Source organism: Nyctereutes procyonoides, unplaced genomic scaffold (genome assembly GCF_905146905.1).
Source record: "Nyctereutes procyonoides isolate TBG_1078 unplaced genomic scaffold, NYPRO_anot_genome, whole genome shotgun sequence".
Taxonomy (NCBI): Eukaryota; Metazoa; Chordata; class Mammalia; order Carnivora; family Canidae; genus Nyctereutes; species Nyctereutes procyonoides.
In genome coordinates, this window is record NW_026575040.1 from 2,675,571 (window position 1) to 2,692,972 (window position 17,402).

At 44.3% G+C, this 17,402-nt stretch overlaps 1 protein-coding gene across 3 annotated transcripts in view; it reads left to right on the plus strand.

Annotated features, from left to right (window-relative positions):
• Nucleotides 1-5,409: 5,409 nt before the first annotated feature.
• The window catches only part of EDC3 (enhancer of mRNA decapping 3), a 49,423-nt gene continuing 37,430 nt past the window's right edge, over nucleotides 5,410-17,402 (plus strand). Inside the window, exons 1-2 of one of the 3 annotated variants that reach the window (XM_055319797.1) lie at nucleotides 5,410-5,474; nucleotides 6,170-6,241. The gene's annotated coding sequence lies outside the window, so the exon portion shown is untranslated. Of the gene's footprint in view, nucleotides 5,475-5,748; nucleotides 5,885-6,169; nucleotides 6,242-17,402 lie in introns of those variants that run through there. The other 2 variants (XM_055319798.1, XM_055319799.1) reach the window with 2 other exon arrangements.

Here is a 17,402-nt window from a genome sequence, read left to right on the forward strand (position 1 = left end):
GTGCATCTCCTATTTTGAAAAATTGATTCATCAAATGACAGGGTAGGAAGAGCCACTGCCCTGGGCTTGTGAGGGGTGGCTGATTATACACCTGGGAGTTGGGGGAGGTAAGGAAAAGGGAGATTTCAAAAGGATTTTCATTATGCTAAAGAGGACTTAAAAGATACTGGACGCCTTGCCATTGTCAAGTTAAAGGTTGTTTTTCCCACTAGCAAGGCATTAATATTAAGACAGTTGGGAACTTCCTGAGGAATGTCACACATATCCCATGGGGGTGGCAGCGGGGGTGAGGGTGGCAGGGGGGGTGGGGGTAGGGGGTGTTTCTCTTTGTGGGGTGTCAGCTTGTGCTTTATCCTTGGCTAGCCCTCTGTTCTCCATTTTCATGAAGACAGCTTGGGAGCCTCCTGGAGGAATGTTATACTTTGCTTGTATCTTGAAGTATTTGTCAACATGCTGCAGGTCATCAGGAAATTTTTTTTTTTTTTTTTTAGGAAATTTAATTTTATTTACATTCCCTTCTGTCATTGTTTTAGGGTCCCCGGGAGTGCCTGAGGAATGTCACACAAATCCCATCTTGGGGGGGGCGGTGCTGTATGGCGTTAGCTCCTGCCTCGTCCTCAGCTTGCCTTCTCTTCCCTCCATCATTGCCTTGGCTGGGTGGTCCACAGACTCCCAGTTTGGAAAGTTTGGTGGTACCTAAAAAGTTAAACCCAGAATTATGAAGTTGATGTAGGAAAGACGTTAGGCTTCGGAGCCAATGGCCAAGAAAGAATTCTTGAGACATCTTTTGGTGCAAAACAGTGATTCTAGGGATCCCTGGGTGGCGCAGCGGTTTAGCCCCTGGCTTTGGCCCAGGGCGCGATCCTGGAGACCAGGGATCGAATCCCAAGTCGGGCTCCCGGTGCATGGAGCCTGCTTCTCCCTCTGCTTATGTCTCTGCCTCTCTCTCTGTGTGACTATCATAAATAAATAAAAAAAGTAAGTAAAAAAAGAAAATTAAAAAAAATAAAAACGTTTTTTATTTTTTTAAACTTAGAAAAAACAATTACTTAAGCAAGGGTGGTGGTAGTCATAAAGTAGATAATTTCTAAGGTTCCTTTCAGCTTTACCATTCTAGATCTCCATGACATACCCTGTCAAGAACTGCAGATTAGTGCTTTGCTCTTCTCAACCTAAGAGTTCATTCTCTGATAGTTGATGTCCTTGTTAGAGACTGTTAGTGTGGCCCACAGCACAGTAAGGCAGAAGTAAGTCTTGGTAAAACAAATCCCCCCTTCCATATGTTGGGAGAGGCAAGTAGGTGCTGCCCACTGGCTTAATCTACAATGGCTCCCAGAAATTTGACTCTAGTGGTCAGTAGGGTCCACTTAGTTCAGATAACTATCTATAACCAGCAGTACTTGGTGGAGTTCTAGGACTTGGGAACTTAGGAAGGCTTCAAGAGCATTTGGTGAATAGTAAATTCTGCTTCTGAATGATTATCTTCAGCTGCCTCTATTACTGTGTCTCACTTCTCACTCTCATAGTCAAACTTCTTGAAATTGTCCGCACTTAACTGTTTCCACTTTCTCATCTCCAACTCTCTCCTTGCCCACTGACATTTGACTTCTGGCTCCTTCATTCCCCTATAAAGCCCCTGTCAAAACCACGAGGGACCTCCTAGTTACTAAATCAAATGGACATTCTAGGTCTTCTCTGATTATTTTTCTCTTAAAAGTATCTCTTTGGCATTACCCACCTCTGAGATTTCTTCTGTATTCCTAGTCGTGGTTTCTCAATTTCCTTTGAATCATTCTCTTCCTATGAGAATCCCTTAAATGTTGGCCCTTGGAGTTCTGTCCTTGGCCTTTAACTATTCCCATGCTGTATGGCATCCCTGGACTGTATCATCCATTATTGGGACTTTAAGTACTTCCTTGGTTATGGATGACTTCCAAATCTCATCTCTCTCTCCTGAGCTCCAGATTCACATTTCCAATTTCCCACCAGATACCCCACAGCACGTATGTTCCTAACAAGTGAACAGCCAGGGCAAGAGTATTCACACTCCTCTCAAACAGCCACTTTTTTGGCTGCTCCTTGGGCTTAGGGGTATTGCACAATGGTAGTGAGGTCCACCATCAGGATGACCTGTACAAGAGGTGTATCTGTGGGCCTGAAGTGGACTCAGGCCATTTGGGAGGGGATTTGGGAATCCCAGAAATGTGAAATATAGCAGGTCTGAAAGTGGGGGCATGAGCTCTGGGTAGTCACCTCCCTTTAGTCACAAAGAAAGGCTTTGTTTAAAGAGTTCCAGGGGGGAAAAAAAAAAAAAAAGAGTTCCAGGGAGGGGCACTTGGGTGGCTCAGTGGTTGAGTGTCTGCCTTGGGCTCAGGTGGTGATCCCGGGGTGCTGGGATAGAGTCCCTCATCAGGCTCCCCATGGGGAGCCTGCTTCTCCTCCTATGTCTTTCTCTGTGTCTTACATGAATAAATAAAATCTTAAAAAAAATAAAATAGGGGATCCCTGGGTGGCGCAGCGGTTTGGCGCCTGCCTTTGGCCCAGGGCGCGATCCTGGAGACCCGGGATCGAATCCCACGTCAGGTTCCCGGTGCATGGAGCCTGCTTCTCCCTCTGCCTATGTCTTTGCCTCTCTCTCTCATTCTGTGTGACTATCATAAATAAATAAAAAAAAAAATTAAAAAAAAAATAAAATAGTTCCAGGGTGAGGGCCATCTAAAGCATGAGGTCTAGGGCAAGGCCCCCAATTTCCCAAGTGTAAGGAACTTAACTTAAACTCATTCACAGATCTGAATTTATCATTTACCTTTTCCCTTTCTTCCTTTACTGTCTACTCACAACCTCTTCATCCTTTTCTATTCCACATCTAAGCAAACAGCACTGCCAATCTTTTGCTTTAGTCATAAATCTGGCAGTTGATTTATCTCCTAAACATCTTTAGGATTTTTCTGTCCTCACTTCATCAGCCCCACTTGCTAGTGCCTTATTATGGCTTCTCATCATTTGTCATTTGGGCTCACTTCCACCAGTTTTCTTTCAAGTCCATTTCGGAGGAGTAAACCTTGTCAATTTCTGCGTAATTTAGGTTTAGGGTGGTAGTGGGAGGGTGGAGGAGGGAATGGTGGTGCTAGAAGGCTCTTTTATCTGCTAAGCAGAGGCTTATGTGGCTCCAGAAGTATAATCTTCTAGCCACCAGCATCAGGACCCCCTGAGGAGCTTGTTAAAATGCAGACTCCCAGATGCTACCCCAGACTTAACTGAATTAGACTCTTTGTGAGACCTAGAATGTGTATCTTTTTTTTTTTTTTTTTAAATGTGTATCTTCAACAACCTTTGCTCCATGCCCCTGGATTGTGGTTTCTGAAAGAACTTAATGAAAGCAACTTTTCTGTGCTCAGGTCAGGAAGAGAAACAATAAATACTCTTCTCAGAGAGAATCTTTGTGGCTCTCAGATAACCAGCAGTAGAGAAAGAAGAATGAAGACATGGTTTAGAGAAAACAATGTTACCCTTTAGAATTCTGAATGTCTCTGCCACACCAGTTAGGCCAAATGAGCAACTCAGTAACGCTTAAAAGCATTAAAAAAAATGGGGCGACTGATCCCTCCATGAAGCCAAAGTTCAATACAAAAACAATACACTGTATTTGCTAAGCAGAACAATTCAATAGTGGAATTAGGGCAGTTGATCTCTTTTCCAAAGTTTAATGGCTGACCAAGTGGGGCTTCCGATCTTACTAAAAGCCTCCCAGTTTGAACTCTGGGCAAAGTCTGTTGGGGTGGTCTTAGGGACAGTTCTTTCATTCAACAGACACACATTTTAGCATCTACTCTTGGCAGGCACTGTGCAAGATGGTGGGATTACGGTTAGGTATAATCTTCAGTTGACTTCTGGGCTATAGCAGTGCTTGCGGTAGAGAAGACAGATGTGGGTGTGTCCAGATTGGGTGGAGGCTGGTGGCATCAGAGGTAAAAGAATTCACCTGAGGCAGAACAAAGGTGATAGAAGTTTATTGAATTTCCAGTTAGCTGGTCAGGAGAGCAAAGGAGAGACTGTCAGGAGGCAGTGTTGGGCTGTAGTTTAGGAGGTGGTGAGGAGGGATGGGAACATGGAATTTTCGTGTTTGGGTACCTGTGCCCGGTTGCAGGTAGCCCATTCCTCAGCTCAGGTCTATGGCTATTTTTAGGTGGGTCGCCTAATGAGTCTGTTTGCATTCAGTCCCCTGGTCACTGTGGGCACCTCTGCCCGACTCAGGTTTCCAAGTGCTTATGCCTGTTGCCTAAAAGTGGCCTCTACAACTAATTCTCCTGTGAATCTTAAAAAAAAAAAAAAAAAAAAAAAGTCATTTGGCCTGGAATATAGAATCCTAACCAAAAAAAAAAAAAAAAAAAAAGAAAGAAAGAAAAGGCACAAGAGAATTAATCACCCCTTTAGGAATGCCAATCAGGTTCAGGTGCACATTTCACAGCAGTTTTTTTTTTTTTTTTTTTTTTTTTTTTAGCTATCTCCGGTTCATCTCAAGCCGCACAGCTGTTCTGAAAAACAGAAGGTAGAGTTAGGATTCAACCCTGAGCTTCACACCCTAAGGGCTCCCGGATCTGGAGGGTGTAAAGGATTGACTGTAAAGAACCTTTAAGATAATACAGGCCGGTGATCCTGGTGACCCAGAATCGAATCCCGCATCGGGCTCCCTGCATGGAGCCTGCTCCTCCCCCTGCCTGTGTCTTTGCCTGTGTGTCCCATGAATGAATGAATGAATGAATGAATGATAAATCTAAAAAAAATACAGGACGGGGTCCCTCCAGACTTAAAACTGGATCTCTCTCGATATGGGAAGGATGGGGAGTCCCGGCAGAAGGAGATTTTACAGAACTCCTCCCCTTACTTCGCAGAGCCACGTTCGTAACCGCCCTGCTGCCCGCGCAGGGATTCCCAAGCCGGGTCTCGGGCTTTCCGGTGATGACCTCGCAAGCCCTCCAGGTCTCCAATTCCCCAGGACGCCGCTCTCAGAGGCCCCGGGGAACGGCGTCCCCCCGCGCCCCGGGAGCGGGGGCGTCCGGCCAACGCTGAGCCCCAACGCGCCGGAGCCCACGCGCGCGGACGGGTAACCGCGAAGGGAACCCGTTTCCTTTAATCCGTCGCGGGACCGACTCCTTGCGTCCACAGCCGCGGCTGCCGGAGTCGACGAGGCCCACGTCGCCAGGCGCCACCTCCGCCCCGAAGTCCTCCAGTCTCCTCGGCGACAGGCCCCTGGGGGGAGGGCGGGAACCGGCGGAGAGCCCCGTGCCCGCGGGCGGGAGGGCGCGCCCAGGAGGTTGATCCCGGGAGCTCCGCCCCGCGCCGCCGGCCCTCGGGGTTCCAAGGCGTCGCGCCGGAAGTGACCTCACGACGGCGGCGTGGAGACGCGGGGCGCTTCCGGCCGCGGCTGCGGGGGTGGGTGTGGAGGAGCCCGTCGAGCCTCCGGGTGTTGGCGGGTGCGTGGCGGGCCCCGCTGGGCGCGGCGTGCGGAGGCGGCGCTCGGACGGCGTGGAGGGGGGCGCGAGGGGGCGGCGGGGCGGCGGGCGCTGGCGGTAGGGGGCTTCCGGGGCTGCCGGGCGGCTTTGCTTTTTGGCTTCGCAGTTCCAGGCCTCGTAGAGGTGCCTGGAGGCGCGCGCGGGCTGGGGGCCGGGTGCGGGGCGCTGCCTCGGCGGGCGGGGGTTGGGGGGGGAAGGTCGAGGGCAGCAGGACCGTGAGCCCGGGGGCCCTCGGCTTCGCCCGGGCACGGCCTCGGCAGCTCGCCCACTCTTTGCTCCTTGCCGGGTGTCGCCCTGCACAATGGAGCGCGGTGGCTCGGAGCGGCGCGCGCCGGTGCCACGTCCCTGAGCCGAAGCCCCTGCGGGCGGAGGTGTGTTGGGGGGTCTCAGGCGCAAGGGCGGCTGAGAACTTGGTGACACCGGCCAGGTTCGCGGCTTCGTGATTCTTTCCAGGTGCAGGCGCTGTTTGTGTGGAACCGAGTGAATTTTATCAGTAGTAACCGGCTCGTCGAATGGCTTGTGCAAGGCGGGGCACAGCGCTTGGCCATTCTGTTTTCAATGAATCTCTCCCAATTCCAGACCCGGGAGGAGTCCCCGCAGCCCTCTCCTGCAACGTTTGAGGAATCAATGGGTTTTGTTCTCTCTCCTCTCCACAGACTAAACCGATTGCGGGTCTGCTGCCGTATACACGTCTTAACTTCCATCAGAACAGAATTGCCTCTGAGCAGGTTAGTATTGCACCTGGAAACCTCAGGTGGATTCTAGTCTTTTTTTTTTTTTTTAATTGTTTTTTGAAAGATTTTATTTGTTCATGAAAGACACATACACAGAGGGGCAGAGACACAGGCAGAGGGAGAAGCAGGCTCCCTGAGAGGAGACTGACGTGGGACTCGATCGCAGGACCCCAGGGTCAGCCCTGAGCCAAAGGCAGACGTTCAACCGCTGAGCGGTTCAACCCAGGCTTGATTGATTGATTGATGAATGGCAAATTAGATGTACTCAATTCAAAATTCCTGTTTGTCTTTCTGTACGGAAGGAAGATGGTTACAAATAATGAACTTTGTGACTACTAAGTTTTTGTTTTGTTTTGTTTTTTTGGATAGGGCTGTGGGACTAGCAAAGTGTGTTTTAAACTTTTTTTGACCCGGGACCAACAGCTGGATACAATATTACATTATGACTTAATGTGCTCCCAGCATGCACAGGGTACACACACACACCCCTCCCAAAGGTTTACCCTTTCTGCATAGGATGCCGTTTGACATTTTCTGTTTCATTAAAACAGAAAAAGTTGATTGTAACTCACCAAATTGACTGCTAATGTGTCTGACCGCTAAAGAACTGTAGTGTAAAAAACAAAGGACTGAAAAATGTTCAAAATGTTTGTGGGGGGGATCCCTGGGTGGCTCAGCAGTTTAGCGCCTGCCTTTGGCCCAGGGCCTGATCTTGGGGTTCCGGAATCCAGTTCTGCCTCGGGCTTCCTGCATGGAGCCTGCTTCTCCCTCTGTCTGTGTCTGCCTCTGTCTCTCTCTATCATGAATAAATAAGTAAAATCTAAAAAAAAAAAAAAAAAAAAAAGTACTTGTGATTCCTGAGGTGCTGTAATTAATGCAAAGTAGAAAATGTGTCATTTTTCTGTTCTTTTTTTTTTTTTTTTAAAGCCCTATCTTTGGAGAGAACTAAGCTGGAGGAGCTTTTTTTTTTTTTTAATTTATTCATGATAGTCACATAGAGAAAGACAGAGGCAGAGACACAGGCAGAGGGAGAAGCAGGCTCCATGTAGGGAGCCTGACGTGGGATTCGATCCCGGATCTCCAGGATCGCGCCCTGGGCCAAAGGCAGGCGCCAAACCGCTGCGCCACCCAGGGATCCCTTTTTCTGTTCTTAATAGCCAGAGTAGCAGGGTTGCTATTATTATAAATTCTGCCAGAAGAGGACATTCAAACTGATATCTCAAAGGAATAGAATGATAGTGTGTCAGAATTTTAGTAAGGCATCTGTTAAAGTCTTTTATGATGACCTGGTGGGTGAGTTAGGGGATTTTGCCAGATTGTGGTAAAATTAGATGGAATCATGGTTTTGAGCACCGATGTCTGGAGGGGTTTGATTTATGGGTACAACTTGCAGTTGGGATTCTGCTGAGTTGAGTCTGTGTCCCTTTTCTTTATATACAGTATTTACAGCCTATCTGGAAGGTGTGCTTACCAGATTTGTTGCCTTTATGAAGTGAAGAGAGAATCTGGTTAATCTCAAGATTTGCCTAGTGCAGTTTAATGAAATGCAAGGGTCATATATACATGTCAGAAATTCCAGTTAAAAAAATGTAATTATATAAGTTAATGAAGGTAGAGATGTGATTTAGAAGGGGTTCAAGTGGAGTCTCAGTCGTCGGAATCAGTGATGTGGTTAGGCTTTGAGAATTGAGAATCCGGCAGCCCGGGTGGCTCAGGGGTTTGGTGCCGCCTTCAGCCCAGGGCGTGATCCTGGAGACCCAGGATCGAATCCCACGTCGGGCTCCCTGCATGGAGCCTGCTTCTCTCTCTCATGTGTCTCATGTGTGTCTCATGGATAAAAAAAAAAAAAAAAAAAAAAATTGAAAATCTAGTACCTGTGGTAGTAGATTGCTTTAGGAGAATGTAGAAGAAAGGAAGGTTGACCCTAACACTGGCTGGCTCCATCCTGGAGTATTAGCTTTATGTCTGGGCACTCTACAGAAGTAAATTAATTTTGGGATAGAATTTAAGAGGAGTTGGATTTGTTAAATTTTCAAAAGTGATTTTTTTTATTGGCTGTCCAAAGATACAGTGGAGTTGCTTTGACATGAATGGTTCTTTTTCCCTTGTCACTCAGGTCTCAAAAATTTTTGACAAGTAAATATTGACTTTAAAAAATAAATACAAAGTTTTCTAAATACACTTTTTTTAAAAAAAATATTTATTTGAAAGAGTACAAGCAGGAGGAGTTGCAGAAGCAGAGTGAGAAGCAGGCTTCCTACTAAGCAGGGAGCCCGATGTGGGACTGGATCCCAGGACCATGGGATCGTGACCTGAGATGAAGGCAGACACTTAGCCGGCGAGCCACCCAGGCGCCCCTAAATCACACAATTTTATTTATTTAAGTTGGCTCCATACCCAGTGTGGGGCTGGAACTTACAGCTCCAAGATCAAGAGCCAGGTGCTCCACTGACTGAGCCAGCTAGGTGCCCCCTGATTTTAAAATATATTTTTTAAAAATATAAAAAAAATTTGAGAGAAAGAGAAAGCACGAGTGGGGGTGGGGAGAGGGAGAAGCAGACTCCCCTGCTGAGTAGGGAGCCTGATGTGGGACTTGATCCCAGGACCCTGAGATCATGATTTGAGCCAAAAGCAGACACTTAACTGGGCTACTGAAGTGCCTCTAGCTTTTTTTTTTAATTTTTTTTTTAAATTTTTATTTTATTTATGATAGTCACAGAGAGAGAGAGAGGCAGAGACACAGGCAGAGAGAGAAGCAGGCTCCATGCACCGGGAGCCCGACGTGGGATTCGATCCTGGGTCTCCAGGATCGCGCCCTGGGCCAAAGGCAGGCGCCAAACCGGTGCGCCACCCAGGGATCCCTAGCTTTTTTTTATATTAAAAAAACCCTTTAGGGTATGTATAAGTGGTGTATTATGTTAAACCAATCTTGTATTTTGGAATGAGCCCCCCCCCCTTAGTAATGGTGTGTATATTAATCCATGTTGCTGAATTTAGTTTGCTAATACTTTGTTAAGGATTTTCGTGTCTGTTCATGAGGGATACTGAAGTTTTCTTATGATGTTTTTGGCTTTAGTAACAGCGATAATATCCTCATAAAATGAGCTGGAAATGCTGCTTTCTCTGTTTTCTGAGTTTGTATAGCATTTTTCATTTCTCTGTATTTGATAGAATTTACCAGTGAAGTCTTCTGGGTCTAGGCTTTTTTTTTGTGGAAATATTTTATTTTATTTTATTTTTAAATATTTATTTATTCATGAGAGACAGAGAGGCAGAGACACAGAGGGTGAAGCAGGCTCCATGCAAGGAGCCTGATGTGGGACTCGATCCTGGATCTCCAGGATCACACCCCAGGCTGCAGGCTGCAGGCAGTGCCACCGCTGTGCCACTGGGGCTGCCCTGTGGGAATATTTTAAGTTACTAATTCAGTTTCTTAATTTTAGATTCATTTATTTGAGAGAGCATGCAGGTATAGGGAGAGGGGCAAAGCGAGAGGGAGGGAGAATCTCTTTTTTTTTTTTTTTTTTTTTAAATCATATTTTTTTTTAATTTTTATTTATTTATGATAGTCACAGAGAGAGAGAGAGAGGCAGAGACACAGGCAGAGGGAGAAGCAGGCTCCATGCACTGGGAGCCCGACGTGGGATTCGATCCGGGGTCTCCAGGATCGCGCCCTGGGCCAAAGGCAGGCGCCAAACCGCTGCGCCACCCAGGGATCCCGGGAGGGAGAATCTCAAACAGACTCCTCGCAGGGCACAGAGTCAGAATGGGCCCTGAGCTTGAGATCATGACTTGAGCCGAAATCAAGAGCTAGAAGCTTAAACGAAGAGCCACCTAGGTGCCCTGCTGTTTTTTTTTTTAAGTTTGTTTATTTATAATCTCTACACCCAGCATAGGGCTTGAGCTGAGGACCTCAAGATCAAGAGTGTCACATGCTCTACTCACTGAGCCATCCAGGCACCCCTCGAATTCAGTTTTCTTTACTTGATAGAGGTCTATCCAGATTTTCTATTTTTCAGTAATTTGTATTATTCTGGGGGATTTGTCTATTTCATACTTTTTCTTTTAAGACTTCTCTATTTTAGAGAACAAGAGTGCACGAGTGGGAGGGAGAGGGAGAGAGAATCTCAGGTGAACTTCACGCTGTGCTCTAGGCTGGTTCTCAGGACCCCAGCCAAAATCAAGAATCTGAGGCTCACCTGACTGAGCCACTGAGGCACCCTAAGTGGGGTGTGTTCGAATAAAACTTGATTGGTAGTGGGCCCTATTTGGCCCATGGGCTATAGTTTTCAGACTCCTGTCCTAGAGTAATACATACTAGGATTGAAAATCTTTGATTGATAATCCAGTTATGTGGGCTGATCAGGTTTATGAAAGTGTGGAAATTGATTGCCTTGCTTGCATATTTTTGCATAACCCTAAAGATATGTGTTTCAGTTTGAAAATTGGGACTTCATTTCCAAGATAGAATTTGTAGCTTTTGTAGTTGCATTTTTGTAGTTTTGTTTGGGTGAGAATGAAAGTGGCTGTCCCATAATGATTTTTCTAGGGTTATAACTCAAGTCCCCTATCTGGTCAATATTTCTTTTTCTTTTTTTTTTTTTTTTTTAAGATTTTATTTATGAGAGATAGAGATAGAGATAGATATACAGGCAGAGGGAGAAGCAGGCTCCGTGCCGGGAGCCTGACCTGGGACTCGATCCCGGGACTCCAGGATCAGGCCCTGGGCTGAAGGCGGTGCTAAACTGCTGAACCACTGGGCTGGGCTGCCCATCTATCTGGTCAATATTTTTGCTAAAAGGAGACATTTGAAATAAAATTTACTAATGATAGAAACTATATTGATTATCTCACTTAATCTTCACAGTGGTTCTGTGAGGTGGTGGTATGATTGGTGTTAATTACCATTTTATAGTTGAGACAATTGAGACTCAAATTAGGATAATTTGCCCAGGTCATGGTACTCGGAAATGGTGAAGTCCAGAAGTGAATGTGAGCCTACGATGCCTGACCTCAGAGATCTGTGCCCTTTTCACTATGCTGATTTTTATGGAAGATCTAGAATTAGTACTTGGATTGTACAAGATTTTTTTTTTGGTACTAGATTTTTTTTTTTTAATGATTTCCACCAATCTCAAAATTTTGATTAAGCAGGTTTCTAGGTAAATGTGTGGAAAAATATCTGTTTTTTCAGAAGCCTGTAACTAATCACTTACTCCTCCACAGCTGTTGATTGTCCTTAGTGGACCAGAGTTTTTCCTTGGATCTGAATGATGTCTTTCTGATGTGGCAGATAAAATGGAAGTTGATTAGTCTGTAATTGGCAAGTTGTTCTTTTGTGGTTTATGAATTATTTTGGCAACTGCCTCAGTTGCACTATGGGTGGAAGATCATTTAGGGATACCTGACTTTGTTATCTGAAGACTTCTTATAAGGGAAATACAGAAAAGTCTCATCCTTAACGAGGAAAAAGTGATAGTTTAGCATTTGAGCAAAGTAGTCCATAAATACTCTAGGGCTTCCTGTGTAATATGGCCAGCATAAATGGGTACATTTGCCCCCACAAATACAAAAATGTTTAATTCTTGGGACTCCTGGGTGGCTCAGCGCTTTAGCCCAGGGAATGATCCCCAGAGTCCTGGGATCGAGTTCCGCATCGGGCTCCCTGCATGGAACCTGCTTCTCCCTCTCTCTCTGCCTATGTCTCTGCCTCTCTCTCTCTGTCTCTCATGAATAAATAAGTAAAATCTTTTTTAAAAAGGTTTAATTCTTTATTCATAATAGTTCCCCCACCAAAGTGGAAATAACCCAATTGTTTATCAGCAGTAGGATGGGTGAATACTTACTTTGAGGCATATAGAATACTATGTAGCCAGAGAAAGAATGAACTAACTATTGCTGCTTGTAGCAACAAGGATGAATCTCACAGGTATAATATTGAGCAAAAGAACTTAAACCTTGGTTCTTTATGGAGAACCTTTATGATTCCATTTACATGAAGTTCAAAAACAGACTAAACTAATTTTTTGTGTTAGATGTCAGAATAATGGCTGCTCTTCTGGGGACACAGTGGAATCTTTTCTGATGTTTGAAGTATTTGATGTCTTAAATGAAGGTTATATTGGTGAATTAGTATGCAAAAATTGATTCAGCTGTACACTTAAAACATGTTGACTTACTATATATATTATACCTTGATAGAAAAATAGTAAGTACACAAAGAAGAGTAGAAAGCCCTTCCCACACAGACTATCTAAACACTGCTTTTATTTTATTTTTAAAAGATTATATTTATTTATTCACGAGAGACACACAGAGAGAGAGAGAGGCAGAGACAGAGAAGCAGGCTCCATGCAGGGGGCCTGATGTGGAACTTGATCCTTGGGACTCCAGGATCACGCCTTGGGTGGAAGGCAGACACTAAACCACTGAGCCACCGAGGCGTCCTGAATAGTTACTTTTTAAAAAGCTTCTATTAATGTAGAAGTGGCAGTCCACATTTTGAAACTATTAAAAATTGGGATGCCTGGCTTAGCAATTGAGAGTCTGCCTTTGAATAAGAGTGTGATCCTGGGGTCTTGGATCGAGTCCCACATCAGGCTCCTGCAGGGGGCCTGTTTTCTCTCTCTGCCTGTGTCTCTGCCTCTCTCTCTATCTCTCATGAATAAATAAATAAAATCTTTAAGAAGGAAGGAAAGAAAGAAACTATTAAAAATTCTGTTATTGGGGATCCCTGGGTGGCGCAGCGGCTTGGCGCCTGCCTTTGGCCCAGGGCGCGATCCTGGAGACCCGGGATCGAATCCCATATCGGGCTCCCGGTGCATGGAGCCTGCTTCTCCCTCTGCTTGTGTCTCTGCCTCTCTTTCTCTCTCTGTGACTATCATAAAATAAAAATAAAATTAAAAAAAAATTCTGTTATTAACAATATAAACTTGAATGATATCAGTGTCTATTTAAAATTACAGTTGACAGGGATGCCGGGGTGGCTCAGTGGTTAAGCATCTGCCTTCAGCTCAGGGCGTGATCCTGGGGTCCCGGGATCGAGTCCCATGTCGGGCTCCCTGCATGGAGCCTGCTTCTCCCTCTGCCTGTGTCTCTGCCCCCCCCCCCCCCCCCCGTCTCTCATGAATAAATAAATAAAATCTTAAAAAAAAAACAAAAACAAAGACCAGCTGGGATTTTTATCGATATTTGTGTTTGATCTGTAGATCAGTTTGGAGAGAATTGACAATGAGCCCTTTGACTTACAAAGGTGGTGCATCTTTCCATTTATTTAGGTCGTCTTTTAATTTTTCTCAGGGGTCTCGTATTGTTTTCATTATAGAAATTCTGCACGTGTTTCATTAGATTTAGTCCTAAGTACCTTATGTTTTTTTAATACTATTATAAATAGTATTTTAAAATTTCATTTTCAGTTTTTATTGCTATTGTAAAGAATACTGTTTATTTTAATTCAGCATGTATCCTGTGACCTTGCTAAATTAATTCTAATAGGAATTTTTTATTTGGTACATTTCTTAGGGTTTTCTACATACAGTCAATTGTATGGCTATAAATAAAGACCTTTTTGGAGGGGTGCCTGGGTGGCTCAATTAAGTGTCTACCTTTAGCTCAGGTCATGATCCTGGGGTCCTGGGATTGAGCCCCACTTGGGGCTCCCTGCTCAGTGGATAGCCTTCTTCTCCCTCTCCCTCTGCTTCTCTCCCAGCTTATGTGTGCAGTCTCTTTCTCTTTCAAATAAATAAAATCTTAATTTTTTTTTTTTTATGGGGTGCCTTGTTGGCTCAGTCAGTTAAGTGTCTGCCTTTGGCTTGGGTCATGGTCCCAGAGTCCTGGGATTGAGTCCCACACTGGGCTCTCTGCTCAGTGGGAAGCCTGCTTCTCTCTCTCTCCCTTCTATCTGCTGGTCTGTTCATTTGTGCACTCTCTGTCAAATAAATAAAATCTTAAAAACAAAAGTCATTTATATAGTTCTTTTCAATATTTGTTGTTTCTTTCTTTTTTGTTTTTAGATTTTATTTACTCATGAGAGATACTCTAGAGAGAGGCAGAGACATAGGCAAAGGGAGAGGGAGAAGCAGGCTCCCCTTAGGGAGCCCGATGTGGGACTTGATTTCTGAACTCTAGGGTCACACCCTAAGCGGAAAGCAGAGCTCAACCGCTGAGCCATCCAGGTGTCCCTCTTTGTGTTTATTTCTTGTTTTATTGCACTGAGTGGGATGTACAGTGTAATGTTGCTTAGAAGTGGTGAAAGTGAACATCCTTGCCTTGTCCTTAGTCTTGGGTAAAGGATTCATTATTTCAGCATTAATATGGTGTTAGCTGTAATTGTTTTGTAGATACCACCACTACCCTTTTTGATAACATGAATGGGTGTTCAGTTTTGTTGGATTATCTTTATGCATTTATCTTAGATTTTATTTTTAAGTAATCTATATCCGATGTGGGGCTTGACCTTAGCCCCAATATCGAGAGTCACATGCTTTACTAAGCCAGCCGGGTGCCCCTATCTTTCTATATTTATTGATATCATACATGATTTCCTCATTTATTTTGTTAATGCTGTAGAAGACATTGATTTTTTTTCTTTTTTTTGATTTTTTTCAATTAAACTTTTTATTTGAGATAATTGTAGATTTGTATGCACTTCTAAGGAATAATACAGAAAGATTTCATATACTTTTCCCAGTTTTTCTCATTGATAACATCTTCAAAAAATTATAGTACCGTGTCACTACCAATCAAAGAACGGAATATTCCCATTACTACAGGGATCCTCCATACTGTCCTTTTTTTTTTTTTGAAAGATTTTATTTATTCATGAGAGAGAGACAGAGAGAGGCAGAGACATAGAGGGAGAAGCAAGCTTCATGGAGGAAGCCCTACACAGGACTCCATCCTGGGACTCCAGGATCATGCCCTGAGCTAAAGGCAGAGGCTCAAGTGCTGAGCCACCCAGACATCCCCTTATTGTCCTTTTATTTTTATTTTTTAAAAGATTTATTTATTTGTTCATGATAGACACAGAGAGAAAGAGAGGCAGAGATACAGGAGGAAGGAGAAGCAGGCTCCATGCCAGGAGCCCGACGTGGGACCCGATCCTGGGATTCCAGGATCGCGCCCTGGGCCAAAGGCAGGCGCCAAACCGCTGAGCCACCCAAGGATCCCCTTATTGTCTTATTGTCCTTTTATAGCCATTCTCATTTTCCTCCTGCCTCCATACCTTCCTAAACCCTGGGAACCACTCATCTCCATGTCTTTAGTCATTTCTTTCTTTTCTTTTTTCTTTTCTTTTCTTTTCTTTTCTTTTCTTTTCTTTTCTTTTCTTTTCTTTTCTTTTCTTTTCTTTTCTTTTCTTTTCTTTCTTTTCTTTTCTTTTCTTTTCTTTTCTTTTCTTTTCTTTTCTTTTTTTTTAAGATTTTACTTATTTATTTATTCATGACAGACACACACAGAGCCAGAGACACACAGGCAGAGGGAGAAGTAGGCTCCCTGTAGGGAGCCTGACGTGGGACTCAATCCCGGATCTCCAGGATCACAGCTTGGGCTGAAGGCCGTGCTAAACTGCCGGGCCACTGGGGCTGCCCTCTTTAGCCATTTCAGGAATGTTAACACAAACTGAATTATACAGAATGTAACTTTTGGGAGTTGACTTTTTCACTTTTTCTCTGTGGTATGGATATACCACAGTTTAAGCATTCATCCATGGAAGGTCATGTGGGTTTTCTAGTTTGGGGCTGTTAGTGTAAACTTAAGTCTTTCCCTCAGATAAATGACCAGTGGTGCAGTTGCTGGGTCATGTAGCAGTTGCATGTTTATTTTTTTTATCGATTGCCAATTAAAAAAATTTTTTTTAAAAATTTATTCATGAGAGAGAGGCAGAGACACAGGCAGAGGGAGAAGCAGGCTCAATGCAGGGAGCCCGACATGGGACTTGATCTCGGGACCCCAGAATCACGCCCTGGACTGAAGGGAGGTGCTCAACTGCTGAGCCACCCAGGCGTCCCAGATTTCCAAGTTGTTTACCAAAATGGCCACACCATTTAATATTTCCATCAACAATGTATGAGGAATCCAGTTTTTCTATTTCCTTTCCAGGACTTGGTATTGTCACTATTTTTTTTATTTTAGCCATTCTGGTGGGTATATAGTGATACGTCACAGTAGTTTTACTTTGTATTTCCCTAATGATGCTGGGCATCTTTCATGTGCTTGCTTGACTGTCTGTATATATTCTTTGTTCAAATGTCTGTGTTTTTTGACCATTTTTTTTTATTTAAAAAATTTTTTTTACTTATTCATAGAGACACACACACACAGAGAGGCAGAGACACAGGCAGATTTTGACCATTTTTTAAATTGGATTTTTAAAAATATTCCTGTTTTTTTTTTTAACACTACTGAGTTTTGAGAATTCTTCTTCTTCTTCTTTTTTTTATTTTTTATTTTTTTAAAGATTTTATGGGATCCCTGGGTGGCGCTGCGGTTTGGCGCCTGCCTTTGGCCCAGGGCGCGATCTTGGAGACCCAGGATCGAATCCCACATCGGGCTCCCGGTGCATGGAGCCTGCTTCTCCCTCTGCCTATGTCTCTGCCTCTCTCTCTCTCTGTGTGTAACTATCATAAATAAATAAAAATTTTAAAAAAAATAAAGATTTTATTTATTCATGAGAGAAGCAGAGACACAGGCAGAGGGAGAAGCAGGCTCCACACAGGGAGCCTGATGTGGGACTCGATCCCGGGACCCCAGGATCATGCCTGGGCTGAAGGCTGGTGCTAAACCACTGAGTCACCCGGGCTGCCCTGCCCTGTTTTTTAAATTCCACGTGTGATTGAAATCTATGGTATTTGTCTTTCTCTGGCGTATCTTTTTTCTATTTTATTTTATTTTATTTTATTTTATTTTATTTTTTAAGATATTTATTTATTTATTCATGATAGATAGCCATAGGGAGAGAGAGAGAGGCAGAGACACAGGCAGAGGGAGAAGCAGGCTCCATGCAGGGAGCCCGACACGGTTCTCGATCCTGGGTCTCCAGGATCAGGCCCTGGGCTGAAGGTGGCACTGAACAGCTGAGCCACTGGTGGTCCCAGTACATGAATCTTTAAGAAAAAAAGAATACTACACATTTTGTCACATCCTTAATTGAAGTAAT